Source organism: Ascaphus truei, chromosome 19 (assembly GCF_040206685.1).
Source record: "Ascaphus truei isolate aAscTru1 chromosome 19, aAscTru1.hap1, whole genome shotgun sequence".
Taxonomy (NCBI): domain Eukaryota; kingdom Metazoa; phylum Chordata; class Amphibia; order Anura; family Ascaphidae; genus Ascaphus; species Ascaphus truei.
In genome coordinates this window covers 26326920-26343456 of record NC_134501.1, presented here as the reverse complement: position 1 = coordinate 26343456, position 16537 = coordinate 26326920, and the positions used below count along the sequence as shown (strand labels likewise).

Below are 16537 nucleotides of genomic sequence, written 5' to 3'. Positions count from 1 at the left end.
GCAGGGAGGGGGGGACAAAGGGCAGGGAGGGGGGGACAAAGGGCAGGGAGGGGGGGACAAAGGGCAGGGAGGGGGGGGACAAAGGGCAGGGAGGGGGGGGACAAAGGGCAGGGAGGGGGGGACAAAGGGCAGGGAGGGGGGGACAAAGGGCAGGGAGGGGGGGGACAAAGGGCAGGGAGGGGGGGGACAAAGGGCAGGGAGGGGGGGGGACAAAGGGCAGGGAGGGGGGGGGGCAAAGGGCAGGGAGGGGGGGACTCAATCCCCCCCACACACAATCCCCCCCCCCCCACACACACAATCCCCCCCCTCCACACACAATCCCCCCCCCACATACACACACAATCCCCCCCCACACACACACACAATCCCCCCCCACACAATCCCCCCCACACACAATCACACAATCCCCACACTCAATCCCCCCCCACACACACACACACACACACAATCCCCCCCCACACACAATCCCCCCCCCCACACAATCCCCCCCCCCCCACACACACACACACACACACACACTCAATCCCCCCTACCCCCCACACACACACAATCCCCCCACACACACTCAATCACTACCCCCCACCACCACCAACACACACACACTTAATCAGTCCACAATTTCACCTGGGGGGGTGACATGCTCCGATCCCCCAACCCCCCCCCCCCCCTGCTGCTGAAAACGTGAAGCAGACAGGAAGAGAAGGAGGGGCTGTCTGTGTGCAGAGAGAAGCCCCGCCCCCTCTGCAAGCCCCGCCCCCTCTGCAAGACACAGACATAGAAGCAGCAGCACGGAGCGCCCCCAGGTTTCCCTGCAAGCTGCTCGCGCCCCCCCTACATAATCGTGCGCCCCCCAGGCCAATGAGAGGTGTGCGGGGGCGGGCGGCCCAAGGGACCAATGAGATTTCCCCTAGGGACACCGGACATCCAGGCAGGCAAACATACAGTGCTTTCAATTATATATAGTATAAGATATATATAGTGTGTTTATACGGCGGGAAGCGAGCCTCGCCCGTCCCTCTCACATCCACCAGTTTAAGTTCTTTCAAATCTAAGGCTGTCTCACATTATAATCTGGTCTGTAACTGTTTCATACTGTACGCTCATAATATATATTTTCTTTAACTGTGCATGCAATGTCTCTGTATATAATGTATACCCTGTTCATTTATGTAACTGTATTTGTAACCATGTATTATTTGCTTTACTCTGTGCCCAGGACATACATGAAAACGAGAGGTAACTCCAATGTATTACTTCCTGGTAACACATTTTATAAATAAATAAATAAAATAAATAAATAAATAAGTGACCACCACTATTATTTGTACCGTCCACCTAATTAGTAGGGTCAGGTTACACAACACCTGGGGTTAACTAATTCCATCACCACCGATAATAACCACCAGGTTGGCAGCCGTACAGCACGAGCAGGAAATGTATAAAGACCAACTGGCCAAAGCTTAAGGACATAACCAAACCGGCTGCCCTAGCCGCAGCGCGGCACAACCTTCCCCATCTTATTTCCAACTGGGACATTATCCATCCTTCCAAAGTGAAATCTGTTCACTACTGCCAATGCCAGCTATGACAAAACAAATACACTCCCACTTACCCAACCCTACTGCCATGCTCCCACTTACCCAACCCTACTGCCATGCTCCCACTTACCCTACTGCCATGCTCCCACTTACCCAACCCTACTGCCATGCTCCCACTTACCCAACCCTACTGCCATGCTCCCACTTACCCTACTGCCATGCTCCCACTTACCCAACCCTACTGCCATGCTCCCACTTACCCTACTGCCATGCTCCCACTTACCCAACCCTACTGCCATGCTCCCACTTACCCTACTGCCATGCTCCCACTTACCCAACCCTACTGCCATGCTCCCACTTACCCAACCCTACTGCCATATTCCCACTTACCCAGTCGGCATATTCCCACTTACCCAACCCTACTGCCATGCTCCCACTTACCCAGCCGCCATATTCCCATTTACCCAACTCAATCGCTATATTCCCACTTACCCAACCGCCATATTCCCACTTACCCAACCCTACTGCCATGCTCCCACTTACCCAACCCAGCCGCCATATTCCCACTTACCCCGCCCACCCGCCATATTCCCATTTACCCCGCCCACCCGCCATATTCCCATTTACCCCGCCCAGCTGCCATATTCCCATTTACCCCGCCCAGCTGCCATATTCCCATTTACCCCACCCAGCTGCCATATTCCCACTTACCCTACTGCGATATTCCCACTTACCCAGCCGCCATATTCCCACTTACCCCACCCAACCACCATATTCCCACTTACCCCGCCCAACCACCATATTCCCACTTACCCCGCCCAACCGCCATATTCCCATTTACCCCACCCATCCTTTCTATATTCACATACAAATTCAACAATATCATAAACAATACAAAATCGTCTGGAACAAGAGGGGGACTACTTCTCACCAATTCCCTTATATATCTCCTCCACAATCTCCCTCTCTGCTGGTGCCGCCTTTCTCCTCAGCCCCTAACCTGCCAGTCTCTAGTCGGGTCCTCATGCCCCTCTTCCTAAACAAAGGTGGTTCCTTAATTTGTGTAATGCAATCCAGCAGTAATAGACACAACAAAATAGGGGCACCTGTAATGGGGAGAAGTGGCTCAGTGAGTCAAGGTGTTTACTCTGTTAACAACGACACTGAGTGTGAAGCTGGGGAACCTGGTTCAATTACCGGTGTTGGCTCCTTGTGACCTTGAGCAAGTCACTTTATCTCCCTGTGCCTCAGGCACCAAAAACATAGATTGTAAGCTCTGCAGGGCAGGGACGGCATCCTTAAAAATCCTACGTGTTGCCTACCGCGCTTTGAGTCCTGTTGGTAGAAAAGTACGGCACAAATTAAAATTATTATTAGAGTTATTAATAGATGAAACAAAATAGTAGGAGATAGGAATAAGCCGTTAAAAGATAAAAGTAAACATTAGTAGACCCTTTGGCCGCCGAAGTGGCCTGACACGAAAGGGTTAAGATTTTATGAAGACAGAAAACCACCGAATAATCCCAGTGCAGCGGTTACTGCAATGGACATTTGCCAAGCGACGGGGTTAACATCTCCCTGTCAGCGTCATTACACTCACTCACTGGCGTTTCATCTTAACAAAAAAACAAGTCAAGACATTGAGGCCTCCCCGGGAATCTCTCCTACTCCGGCTTTTAATAAGTAGAACAGAAAAAAACAGATCCATGTAATGGGCAGAACCTAAAAAGGAAACATTATCTGATTTCTCTGGCCCATTTTACTTGGAATGCATTAGAAGCGTCTGATATTGTGCTACTTTGATCCCAAATGGATTGTCCAAAGATGAAAGTTTTCCTGTTTGCATCCATGCTATTGACCAATCAGATTTGGCTTTTATGTTTAACCTTTAAGTGTTCCACGCCGGCTTCTCAGCCTCCCCCCTCTGCGCATGTCCCTACACTGGCCACCACTATCATCTAGAACAGGGGTGACCCAACTCCACTTCAACAGGTCAGGTGTTCAGGATATCCCTGCTTCAGCACGGGTGGTGCAGTTGAGCACCTGTGCTGAAGCAGGGATATCCTGAAAACCTGACCTGTTGGTGGCCCTGGAGGACTGGAGTTGGCCAATCAAATTCCAGTTTCCTACCTCGCGTTCAAATCTCTCCACCATGCAGTTCCCCTCGTATAATTCTCCAAGGTTCTCTTCCGCACGCCCTCTCTGCATGCGTGCCGCCGGCTTGGATGGGACCCGGCCCAGCAGTGTAATCCAGGTCCCCAAGGTAATGATGGTGGGATGAGGGGATGGGGTTGCTGACAACTTGTTCAGGCAGCGGGGTGCTCAACGAGGTTAGTGACCAGTCAAGAGTAGGGGAGAGGTTCCACCTTTGTCTGGCATGTCTCCTGTGGGCCCTGCAGAGGAATAGCTCCGAACACTCGACCGATCCAATAAGTCCTGCGGCGACCTACTTCCGGTCAGGCCCAAGTTCCGGGTTTGGCCCGAGGGGAAGGGGTCAGCTGCCTTAACCTTTGACACTAAACATGTCACTGTCATTGGGTCACTTTAGTCATTCATCGGGCTGACCCATTGACACTAAACATGTCACCGCCATTAGGTCACTTTAGTCATACATCGGGCTGACCCTTTGACCCTAAACATGTCACCGCCATTAGGACTCACAGGTCTGACCCTTATGAAACAAAGCCTTTTACATACCAAGTGCTGCTGCGTTTTTTACATGTTGGCAAAGTATACGCTGAGCCTGAGATATTGTAATTACTGGGAATATTCAGGGCCTGAGGAATTAATGATTATTTAATCAAATGTACAAATATAAAACTGGCTCCCGGAACTCTACTTTTAAAAAACACACAGCGCTAACAACTCGGGGTATGTATGTATGAAGAGGCGTCACTTAACCCTATAAGCACCAGAGGAGCAGCAACTCATTTACAAGGTGCTGAACACTGGGCCTCGCCCACTTCAAAGGCTAGAAGAATACTCCTCCTCTCCCGTGACCCCGACATTTATTAGGGTGGCATTAAGGTTTTGTGGTTTTGCCACATGCTCTCTAGTGATATTAATTAGGACACCACTATATGAAGAGATGTTTAATGTATCAATGGGTTTTACCACACTTAGATTGTAAGCTCTTCGGGTGAGGGACTACTTTCCTATCATTTTATGTCTGAAGCGCCTATTCCCATAATGTTATATTACTGTATTACGTCACATGTATTGTAATGCGCTATGTACCTGGAAGACCTATATAAATAAAGAAATACATATATTAAATTAGAGCCACAATGTTCCTAGAATTCTCATATAATAACTCATATAATGTTAGTATCGTGCCCCTCGGGCTCTTTTTTGAGAGGAAAAAAAATATTATTAAAAACCATGATTTCTAGCATCTGAGGTGACCGCGGTAAGCTTCACACTGCACTGGGCTCTGGGGGGAGCTCCCTTTTAACCTGCCAGGCAGGTAATATTTCAAACGCTTCTATCTCCTGAACGGAGCAACGGATTTCAAAATATAAACCATGTTGGAAAGGGCAAGAGATCAAATGCAAAAAAAACCCAACAGCAGCAATTTAACAACTATTAAAAGAGGTAACCTATGCAGGGCCAGAAAGCCGCTGGACACCCAGCACGTCGGCATAATTGGTTCACATGCGGCGGGCAGACACTGGACGAGAGGGCTCCACTTCCAGGTCAATGGGGGTGACCGCTCCATCTGCCCCTAAACACGAGCAGACGCCCATGAGGTCGCTGGTACGTCAGCGAGGCAAGCTCAAGGTTAAGTAAACAAAATAACAAAAACGTTATTTACAATGAAGGCAACACCCCCTGAAATAATGTCCCCCGGGCCTGCCGGATGGAGAAGATGCTCAGGGTTTGAATCTTCCTGGTGTAAGGTTTGGAACTCCCCCTTTTAATTGTGCCCTCCTAACTTAGATTGTATGCTCTGCGGGGCAGGGACTCCTTTTCCTATTGTTTTGTGTGTGACGCGCTTATTCCCATTGTGTTATAATATTATGTCACGTGTTTTGTAAAGCGATGTGTCTCAGGATGGCGCTATATAAATATATACATACATTGCTGTGTCCTCATCTCGACAGCCACAAAGGTCGTAACCTCGGCACCCTCTGGCTTTCTCTAGGCATTGGTCAAACTTCTGGACACTGAAGTGTCCGTTGTCATATATCTGGCCGTTAGGATTCTTCCCCTGCGACCCACATCTGGACAGATGGGAAATGTCTACTGTGGGTCACCCATGGGCTGCGTAAAGGGGGAGGGGAGGAGAAAATAGCTCAGTGGACCCCATTCACATCCCTGTGTCAGCCCATCTTGTGACCTAGGGCAAGTCATTGTGGACCATGTTAGCTAAGCAATGCAAAGCCATAAGGGCCCTGTGACCTAACAGCACCTAACACCCCCACATGCTCCTGAACCAGCTCCATATGCTGCATTCAATCTAAACCCCTTCAGTGTGCAGCTGCATCGCCCCAAAGGCGGTCGCCTGATGGGGTTCCCCAGGAGCTGCTCCCCTCTGCACAGGACCAGCGTGCTAAGGGTTAACATTTGCTTGCACTATGTGGAACGTCAACACCACCCACTGGAATGTTAATGAGCCGAGAGGACAAAGAGCTGTGTATTCGCAGCTGCATTCAATCTGAACCCCTTCAGTATACATCTGGGTCGCCCCAATGGCAGACAGCCTTTGGCGCAGCTAATTATCCTGTGTGCCCAATTTTCCAACTCTGTCTGTCCATGAAATGTCTGTGAAATGCCTGTATAACCTGTTCTTTTAATGTAACCATGTATTTTTATAACTCTGTGCCCAAGACATACTTGAAAACGAGAGGTAACTCTCACTGTATTACTGAATGGTAAAACATTTTTATAAATAAACTAGCTGAGAGACCCGGCGTTGCCCGGGATGTAATTTTGGGGGGGGGGCATACGACAGGGTTAGACTTCCCCCCCCTTGACAGCTAGGTGGGTGACTGAGTTGACTGAGTGTGTGGGTGAGTGTGTGGGTGGGTGGGTGACACTTGACTGAGTGGGTGGGTGGGTTGGTGACTGAGTGGGTGACTTTGGGTCGGTGGGTGACTTTGGGTCGGTGGGTGGGTGACTTTGGGTTGGTGGGTGGGTGACTTTGGGTCGGTGGGTGGGTGGGTGACTTTGGGTCGGTTTGACTTTGGGTCGGTGGGTGGGTGACTTTGGGTCGGTGGGTGACTTTGGGTCGGTGGTTGGGTGGGTGAGTTGGGTCGGTGGGTGGGTGAGTTGGGTCAGGGGGTGGATGACTTTGGGTCGGTGGGTGGGTGACTTTGGGTCGGTGGGTGGGTGACTTTGGGTCGGTGGGTGGGTGGGTGACTCTGGGTTGGTGGGTGGGTGGGTGACTTTGGGTGGGTGGGTGACTTTGGGTGGGTGGGTGACTCTGGGTGAGTGGGTGGGTGACTTTGGGTCAGTGGGTGGGTCGGTGACTGGGTGACTTTTTCAGGGTCGGTGACTGGGTGGGTCAGTGACTGGGGTCGGTGACTGGGTGGGTCAGTGAGTGGGTAGGTGGGGTCGGTGAGTGGGTGGGTGGGGTCGGTGAGTGGGTGGGTGGGGTCAGTGACTGGGTGGGTGGTTTGGGTGAGACTGGGTGGGTGAGTGTGAGACTGAATGGGTGGGTGAGTGTGAGACTGAATGGGTGGGTGAGTGTGAGACTGAATGGGTGGGTGAGTGTGAGACTGAATGGGTGGGTGAGTGTGAGACTGAATGGGTGGGTGAGTGTGAGACTGAATGGGTGGGTGAGTGGGAGACTGAATGGGTGGGTGAGTGGGAGACTGAATGGGTGGGTGAGTGGGAAACTGAATGGGTGGATGAGTGGGAAACTGAATGGGTGGATGAGTGGGAAACTGAATGGGTGGATGAGTGGGAAACTGAATGGGTGGGTGAGTGGGAAACTGAATGGGTGGGTGAGTGGGAAACTGAATGGGTGGGTGAGTGGGAAACTGAATGGGTGGGTGAGTGGGAAACTGAATGTGTGAGTGGGTGGGTGACTGGGTAAAAGTGACTGGGTGGGTGTGTGGGTGACTGGGTGGGAGACGGTGGGTGACTTACCTTGACCTCGTGGCATCTGGCTGGGGCAGGAGGTGAGTTCGGGAAGCTTGGGGGGGGGCAAGAGTGGCAGGAGACCCGCGCCGCGCTTCCCCTCTCCGGTAGCGGCGCACGTGAGGGGGAGTCCCGCGCCGCGCTTCCCCTCTCCGGTAGCGGCGCACGTGAGGGGGAGAGCAAAAGGCCCGGGCTGCGCCGCAAGGGGGGAGGAGCCTGGAGTTTGCTGCTGAGCAGGAGGGCCGCGGCGCACGGTGAGGGTGATGGTGCGGCTGGGGATGTTGCCGCGCGTGGGGATTTGGGTGAGGTGGGGAGGGGGGAGAGAGTGAGGGGCACCGGGAGAGGAGGGGGGAGGGGGTGTGTGGAAGGTGAGCTGCGGTCCAACTGACGGGGGAGAGTGAGGGTGTGTGTGTGTGAGGGGTGTGTGTGTGTGTGTGCGTGTGTGTGTGTGTGAGGGGTGTGTGTGTGTGTGTGTGTGTGTGTGTGTGTGTGTCTGTGTGTGTTTTTGCCCGTCACTCTGCCTCAGGCCAATGAGAGGTGTGCGGGGGCGGGCGGGCCAAGGGACCAATGAGATTGCCGCTAGGGACGCAGACATACAGTGCTTTCAGAAATATATAGTAGATAAAATAAATGAGTAAATCTGACACGGAAAATGACATGGAGTAGCTTATTAAAGTCCAGTGACAGCAATCCGTGTGACCTTGGGCAAAGTTACTCTACATGCAAAGTTTAGATTGTAAGCTCCGCAGGGCAGGGTCCTGCAAAACGTATTGTGTACAGCGATGCGTCCATTATCATCCCCTTTACAGGAAAAAATATATTATTACTAAAGGGACTTTGATTATATTTTGAAAGCAGGATCAAGCCATCTTTTCTGAGGGAAATAGTTCTTTGCCAAGTTTTATTTTCCATTTGAAGTTTCGCCTTTGAAAGGGGAGTGCAAAAAAAAAAGCAACTTTCAGCATAGGTTTATCAGCATATCCTCTTTGGAAGGAAGAGAAAATCTCGCAACAGGGGACCAGCAGTATTTTGCCCTGAGGCTCATGCGTCTTTTCTTGTCCATGTGGACTGTGCAGGCGATAAAAAAAATATATAATATATATATAAAAAAAACAACATCCAATAAAACAATTTGCTTTAACTTCATCTGTACAAAAAAAAAACAATACCTTAGTACCAGGCGCTCGGCTAAAAAAACAAAAGAAGGGATCACTCCAGCCGACACCAGATGAGATAGTGTCGAACACGAACAACAAAGAGCTGTGTGAATACCATTTGGAGAAACATTTCTAGGGACAGCACCTTCTGTTTTTCAATCGTACGAAGACTCAAACGAAACGGAGATGAATCAGAAACCCGGCTCTGTCCAATTCTTACCAGTCGGAATTCGTTGCCATTTTCTCTGGGAACAGCATGGGTGACTCGCTCGGAATTTCCGACTGTCTGCAGTGCTGTCTTAACGCATGGGCACGCTGGGCAGTTGCCCGGGGCCTTCACGAGCATAGGGGCCCCACGCTAATCTATGCACAGACCAGAATTTAACACTCATTTTCCGATCACCCGCCTCAACATTCAAATCTCCCGCTAACTCGGTAGGAGAAAAATTACGACTTGCAGCGGAGAGTTGGCGGGGCCCAGTGCACTGCTTTGCCCGGGGGCCTATAATGCTGATAAGTCGGCCCTGACTGTCTGTCTGACCCACAAATGTAGACCCAGCGAGTCGGAAATGTCCCTGCCTTTGGTAATCGCCGTTACCGAGTCGTAATGACGACCTAGTGGAATGGTTGCTGTACGGTATTGATGCTAAGCTTGTACAATTATTACTGTGTCAATGGTCGTTAAGTAATTGATTAATCGTTGCTGATTAATGATGACTTAAATGATTGTTACCATGTGCTATAACGGCTTCGTTATTGTTGGAACAGTTAAGAGAACCTCCCAGGTTTAAGTCACAGTCGGTAAACCCAATTAGGGTCAGTCTTCTAATTCCTCCGGTACCATTACTAACTGGGTTTTTATGATTGAGGGCTTACAAAATTGAGGCCAAAAAGTCTAGCAGCAAAGAGCACAATAATAAATATTGTAGAATACTCGATACATTAATTAGTATTGCCATTTTTGTATTTATTATTTAACAAAATAACAAATGTATTATACTATTTATACTCAGTATCCTTACTCACAATTTTTACATAAATACAATAGCAAATAGTTTATAGTGTATGTTTTTATGAATATTATATAGAAATATAGTGTATATATTATTACCATTAATACTATACACCTGATACATAAAGCTTGGCCCCTTACAGACGCACTTACCAGAACTCCCTCCTACTGTCTCTGTACGTTCTTCCTACCTACCAATTAGATTGTAAGCTCCTCGGAGCAGGGACTCCTTTTCCTAAATGTACATTTTTATGTCTGAAGCGCTTATTCCGTGATCTGTTATTTGTATTGGTTATTTATATGATTGTCACGTGTATTACTGCTGTGAAGCGCTATGTACATTAATGGCGCTATATTAATAAACACATACATACCATCAGCCACAACCCACTGCTGGATGAAGCCTCCCCAATGATCTCCCAGGTACTGCGGTAGCAAACCTATCTTCTCCACATTGCTCCAACACATTGTCTCATCCCATCCTCCCATGTTTGTCATCCTGGTCTTTTGATATCTCGTGTAATCTAGTTGAGAACCATCTTTGTCCAACAAAGATCATTTCTTCCTTTGGTACAGTATACCCATCCCACTGCCATTGTAACGTCTTCACACTTGTGATGATGCTATATATAAATTGTATTCAATTGTACAATTTTTCCGAATGGAGGAAGCCAATTGTATCATTGGCTTCCTTAAACAAAGCTAGTATTGCTAAAGCCTAAGATTTTATCACTTTTGTTTGTATAGAAAATAAGTTCCAATCCCTTTTCTTTTGGGCCTCAGAATAGGGGAGTGTTGGTAAACCAAGTGTTTCCTTTAACTGTATCCCACACTGCCCTTACCAGAGATCCAATACAGATAAGGGAAGGGGGAGAGAGAGGGCTTTGCCGGTGCAAACTCCTGTTGAACACACAGTGACGCCAGACAGAAGGGAGCAGCCAGAGGAAATCACCCCCCTCCCAAGTTTCAGCTCAAAGTGTTTACAAACTAACTTTAATAAAAGGATTCAAATGTACTCACAGGTGTTGGATTCTGTTGAAAAAGGGCAACCCTCACCCAAATGTAACCCCGTGCTAAGTGTCCCGGATGTTAGCAGGACAGATTGCCTCTTTAATGGGATGTAATCTATTACAAATTGCAAGTCGTTCACATGGTAGAAAATGAAGGAAGAGAGCAATTTGTTATTTCCCAGAGTTCACAAGCGACTGGAAGAGGTAATAGTTTTAGCAGAGCCAGACTAAAGCCCTGCAGGGAAACCATGAGAGCTTCCTTTTAAGGGAGCAGACACACAGTCTGCCCTAACAAAAACCTTACACCCCCTCCGCCCTCCGTGGTAACGCTACAGACTTGCCCAGAAAGGAGTCGGGTGTTTCAGTACTGACATTTAAAAGGAGAAATCTGTGCAACATCCTACATGTGTTTTTTTTTTATTTTAATAAATCCGTTCTGCAGTATTAGATAATAATTAAGACCTTTTTTTTATTTTTTTTTATTTAGCTCTAAATGCCATTTTTAATGAGTGTTAGTATACTGAGCATCTTTCGATTTCTATAGCAGGCTGTAGCATACCACCCCAGCAGTGCAAGATATGTTCAACACTTTCCTGTTTGTGATCATTTGTTGCCAATGTTCCCAGAAGTTTGAGCTGCAATCTGTAACAGACAATGTTGCCTTTGTAATATAAGAATACATTGTAGCTGTTGAGTTACAGTGATTGAAGGATTGATTGAAACGGAAAGGCAGCCATTTAGTGAATCCTGGGCAGCAGGATCACGGGAAAACGAATCGATCGTCAGCTTAGGTAATTAGCTTTCAATAAAGGTAATCAAAAGCTGTATTTATTTCTTTAGTTTTAAAGTGCCGCTTGGATTGCCTCTTTAACAAGCCGAAAAAATCTCTGACTTTCCTGCTAACCTACACGTGCCCCCAAGGCTAAGGAAAACAATAAAAGCCTTCTGCGTCCATCAAAGGCCGCAGTTAGACAGAAGCAAAGGGGATGGTATTCTGAATGCAAAATATAATGCGAGCAAATGCCAAGCATGAAAAATCCCCTGACTGTACGGGGGTTTATTTACAGGGTTAAATTATACACCAATAGGCCCACCATCCATTTAAATGAAAACAAATCATAAAAATAACACCTATTCCCTTCAGGGAAAACTAACTAAACATACTCCAGCCCTTTCTAACTGGCGCTGGCCAACTAAACTGGTTCCCAGCTTAAAACATGCATCAATATATCACGTAGCTCTTGGTCTGTTGGGGCTCCAGGTAACTCCCTCTGGAAGGATAGACACACATGGGTTCGTATGTATTGGTGAAAGAGTAGAATAAAAGTAAATACAACTTACACGGCCTTGTGTAAGCCCAATCGCATCAAGGTTTCTTTTGGAATCCCGTGTGCTTCTGGTGAGGCTTTTCTTCTTGCGGTGTGGGTTCTTCTTCTTGGAGTATAGGTTGCTTGCTTCGTTGGTTCAGAGTGCCGCTCCAGGAGGATTTCCTCTCGTATAAACAGAAAGGAGGATAGGGTTAACACATATACATATATACGTCAATGTGGGGGAGGGGATGGTGTGTTTATAGACCACCATAAAAATATATTATACTCTTGCACTCACACGGGCTGGTGTGAGTGTGCTCTTATCTTGGTATCTTGTTTTCTTATGGGTGTTACCCAATTAGTATCAGGTGATGAAAGGGTGGGGTACAATGGTGTATATGGTAAAAATAACACAATACTCACACGGGCCAGTGTGAGTACACACTTCTAGCGGTATCTTTGTTCTTCTATTCCTGATGTAGCTGATGGTGAAGATGGGTATAACGCATATAAAAGACACTAGGGTCTGGAGGGTACAAACTAACTTTAATAAAAAACATGAGAAATAAAAATAAAAACAGAAACCAACGTTTCTTAGGGAAGTAAAAGCAAAGGGGGGACAGTATGGTGTATAGTAGTAGGGGGTCCCGCCTTCCGCGTCCGGATGGGGAGCTACAACTACACCTCTGTCTCCTCTGTGATGTGCTGTTAAAATGTTCCAGGTAAAAGAGCAACGCGTTTCGTCCAAGTACTGGACTTCCTCAGGCTCTGTAGATGTGTTCCTGCTGTTTCCAGCCTCTTTTATGCCGGGTTTAGCCAATCCTGGTCGTTGTGTTAATTGCATTAATTGCAATCCTGTTCCTCTAATGCGACGGGACGTCGCCATCTTGTGATGTGCGCGCGCATCCCATCTTGTAGGGTGCGCGCGCATCCCATCTTCTATTGCAATGATTTGCAGTCCTGTTCTTCTAATGCGACTGAACGTCGCCATCTTGTGATGTGCGCGCGTATCCCATCTTGTAGGGTGCGCGCGCATCCTATCTTCTATTGGGTCGCGCATGTGTGGTGGTCTAAATAATAAAGTTTTCAGGCAGTACAATCGTATGTCCTTGTGCGTCTCAATAAAGTTCCGCCTTGTTGAAAAAAAGGGGGGGAAAAAAAAAAAAAGAGAAAAAGGAAGAAAAGTTCGTGCGCAGTCCCTTGTATACTGCGTTATTGCATGTTCTGTATCTATGTACTTTCACTTATGACTAAATACTGAAGGGGTTAAAAGATGCCTTAAGAGTATCTTGAAAGGTGTTGTGTATGCCTCTGGTTGCTGCTGCATAAAGTATAAAGATTATACTGTGCCATAATTGTCTCGAGTGCAACCTAATAAAGTTGTTTATATGTGCTGAGTTGTGTGTCTATTCTTATATATTTATAGTATTATACAGTGATTAAAAATGTGATATATATTCTAAATTGTGTTTGCTCTTAAAAATAATAAGTATGATTTAATCTTGTGTATTAAGGGTCCAAAATATTATAGTACTAAATTAAGGTTAATTCATAAATAGTGTATGTTCTAATGTGAGTTAATTTAAGGAGTGTTAGGTATAATCTAGTATTGTGTTGAGAAAAAAGTGTTTTAGTGTTTAAAGTGCAGAGTGATTAAATTTATTATAATTAAATTAGATTAAATTGCCTGTTATAAATTAATGAAAGTAGTTTATAAATGGTACATATCATAATGTGAGTTACTTTTAAAAGTATTAAATAAAATCTGATCTTAATTAACTGAAGATAGGTGTTTTAAATATTTAAAGTACAGAGTGATTAGAAATACTCTAATGTGATTAGGTTTAATACCTAATGTGAATTGGTTGGAGGTAATGGTAATGGGGATAATAATAGAATAATATTCAAATAATAATGGTGAGCAACATATTAAAATGATGTCCTATGTGAGTGAGTATGACAAGTGAATTAACATGCTCTAGTTGTTTGCTAACCGAGTTTAAAACACACTGCTGTGGGAGGCAGGTGGAGTGGATAAAATCATGAAACAAAAAATAAAATAAAAATAAAAATAAAAAATAATAATAAAAAGCAAAAAATTATGTATAAAATATCCAAAAAATCTCTGCATAAAATCAAATGGACTAGAAAAAAGGCTCTGTCCCGGGTAAAAATTATAAGTTAAAAATAGTATACCATAAGATAAAAAATGAGGATCTATGGTTTAAAAGGCAGTCGTCAATAATGCAGTCCAATCCCAAATGGAGGAGAGAATTCCAGAGCTTTGGGCGGGTATATCTGTGGTTGGAGGAGAAAATGCAGGTTAGTGATCGCCTTAGTTTAAGCATACATGATGTCCAATGAATGGAATATGTAGGCCGTAGTCTGGGTGATCACATAAATGCCCCCAGATCAATGTCTATGTTGAGTCCTCTGGGTGTTAGTGTCTTCAATTTATATATCCAGAAGGTTTCTCGTTGGCATAGCTTACGCAGGCGATCCCCACCTCTCCAATTGGCATCTACCCTCTCTATTCCCTTGTATGTCAGAAGATTTGGGTTGCCCTCATGAAATACGCTGAAGTGCTTAGAAACACTGTGTGTCATTAGCTGTCTTTTTATATTTCCCATGTGTTCCAGTACGCGGACTCGCAAAGGTCTTGAAGTGCGGCCCACGTACTGGAGTCCACAGGGGCAAGACAATAGATAAACAGTGTGGTCTGTGCGGCAGTCTAGGTGTTGCTTTATCTTAAAAGTTTCTTTTGTAACGTTTGACGTGAATTCCAGTTTGTTTCCCTTTGCTGCTTGTTTGCACGCTTTGCAATTAAAGCAGCTGTGGAAACCTTTTACTGGGGGTAACCAGGTCTGAATTTTTGGTTCTTCTTTCTTGTAGACGCTGGGTGCTAGTTTGAGTTTAATGCACGGTGCCTTTCTAAATATGACCTTTGGGACATTGGGGATGTTGTCTTTGAGGACAGGGTCTTGTAGTACCACATGCCAGTGTTTTTTTATTATTTTTTGAATTTTCATGGCATCTGTATTATAAGTACTAATGAATGGTGTTTGGAATTGTGTGTTGCCCTGTTTTGTTTTGGAGATCAGCATGTCGTTACGTGGTATTGTGTTAGTTTTGGTTACTGCTGATTCTATGAGTTCTGGAGAGTAGCCTCTTTCAAGGAATCTGCCTTTCAAAATGTCGGCTTGATCCTTGAAGGTGCTATCATCAGTGCAGTTTCTCCGGACTCTCCGAAACTGGCCAAACGGTATGTTATCTAACCATTTTGGATGGTGGCAGCTGGTCGTCATTAAAAAATTATTAGCATCCGTTGGTTTGAAGTATGTTTTTGTTTTTATTTCTGAATTTTCTATATATATGTTGAGGTCCAGGAAGTTGATATTTACCTTACTCTGCTCGGATGTAAACTCTAGATTGATGTTGTTTTGATTAATATGTGTGATGAAATCTCTCAGTTTAAGTTCGTCCCCCTTCCATATGAACAGTACGTCATCTATATAGCGATGCCATGAGACCAGGTTTGCGCTGAAGGGGTTATTAGACCAAATGTTGGTTTCCTCCCAGTCCGCTAGAAAAATATTTGCGTAACTGGGCGCAAACCTGGTCCCCATCGCGGTTCCGCACATCTGGAGGTAGAACAGGCCGTTAAACCAGAAAACATTATGCGTTAATATGAAATTGATGCCATCAATAATAAAGCTGCGCTGTTCCTCTGGAATGTTAATATCCTTACTGATGGCATTTTCTACTGCTTTAAGACCATCTGTATGTTGGATGCATGTGTACAAAGACTTCACGTCGCAAGTGGCTAACGTGAAGTCTTCCTGCCAAATTACATCTTTGAGGAGATTTATGACTTGGGTGGTATCCTTGAGGTATGATCTCCCTTTGATTGCATATTTCTGTAAATAGAAGTCTAAATATTCAGACAGGTTTTGGGTTAAGGACCCGATGCCCGATATTATGGGTCTACCAGGTGGCTTCTCCATGCACTTGTGTATTTTAGGCAAGAAGTAGAATACCGGTAGAATGGGCTTTTCCTGATGTAAATAGCCCCATTCTTTATCGCTAAGGATTCCTAAGTGTTTTCCTCTATCCAAGATCCTATCTAGTTCTTGTTTATGAATGTTTGTGGGGTCATTCCTTAATTGTTGGTATGTAGTTACGTCCCCCAATATTCTATTGGCCTCTAATAGGTAATTAGGTAAATAGGCACACGGGATTCCAAAAGAAACCTTGATGCGATTGGGCTTACACAAGGCCGTGTAAGTTGTATTTACTTTTATTCTACTCTTTCACCAATACATACGAACCCATGTGTGTCTATCCTTCAAATTAGACATTAGACACCTGAGCTACCACACTCACTCAGGATATAACTACTTTATTTTAAAAAGCGATTACCAGTTCT

At 45.9% G+C, this 16537-nt stretch overlaps 1 long non-coding RNA gene across 2 annotated transcripts in view; it reads left to right on the top strand.

The window, feature by feature from the left end:
• The window catches only part of LOC142470084 (uncharacterized), a 38013-nt gene that overhangs the window by 389 nt on the left and 21087 nt on the right, over window positions 1-16537 (top strand). The window lies entirely within an intron of this gene.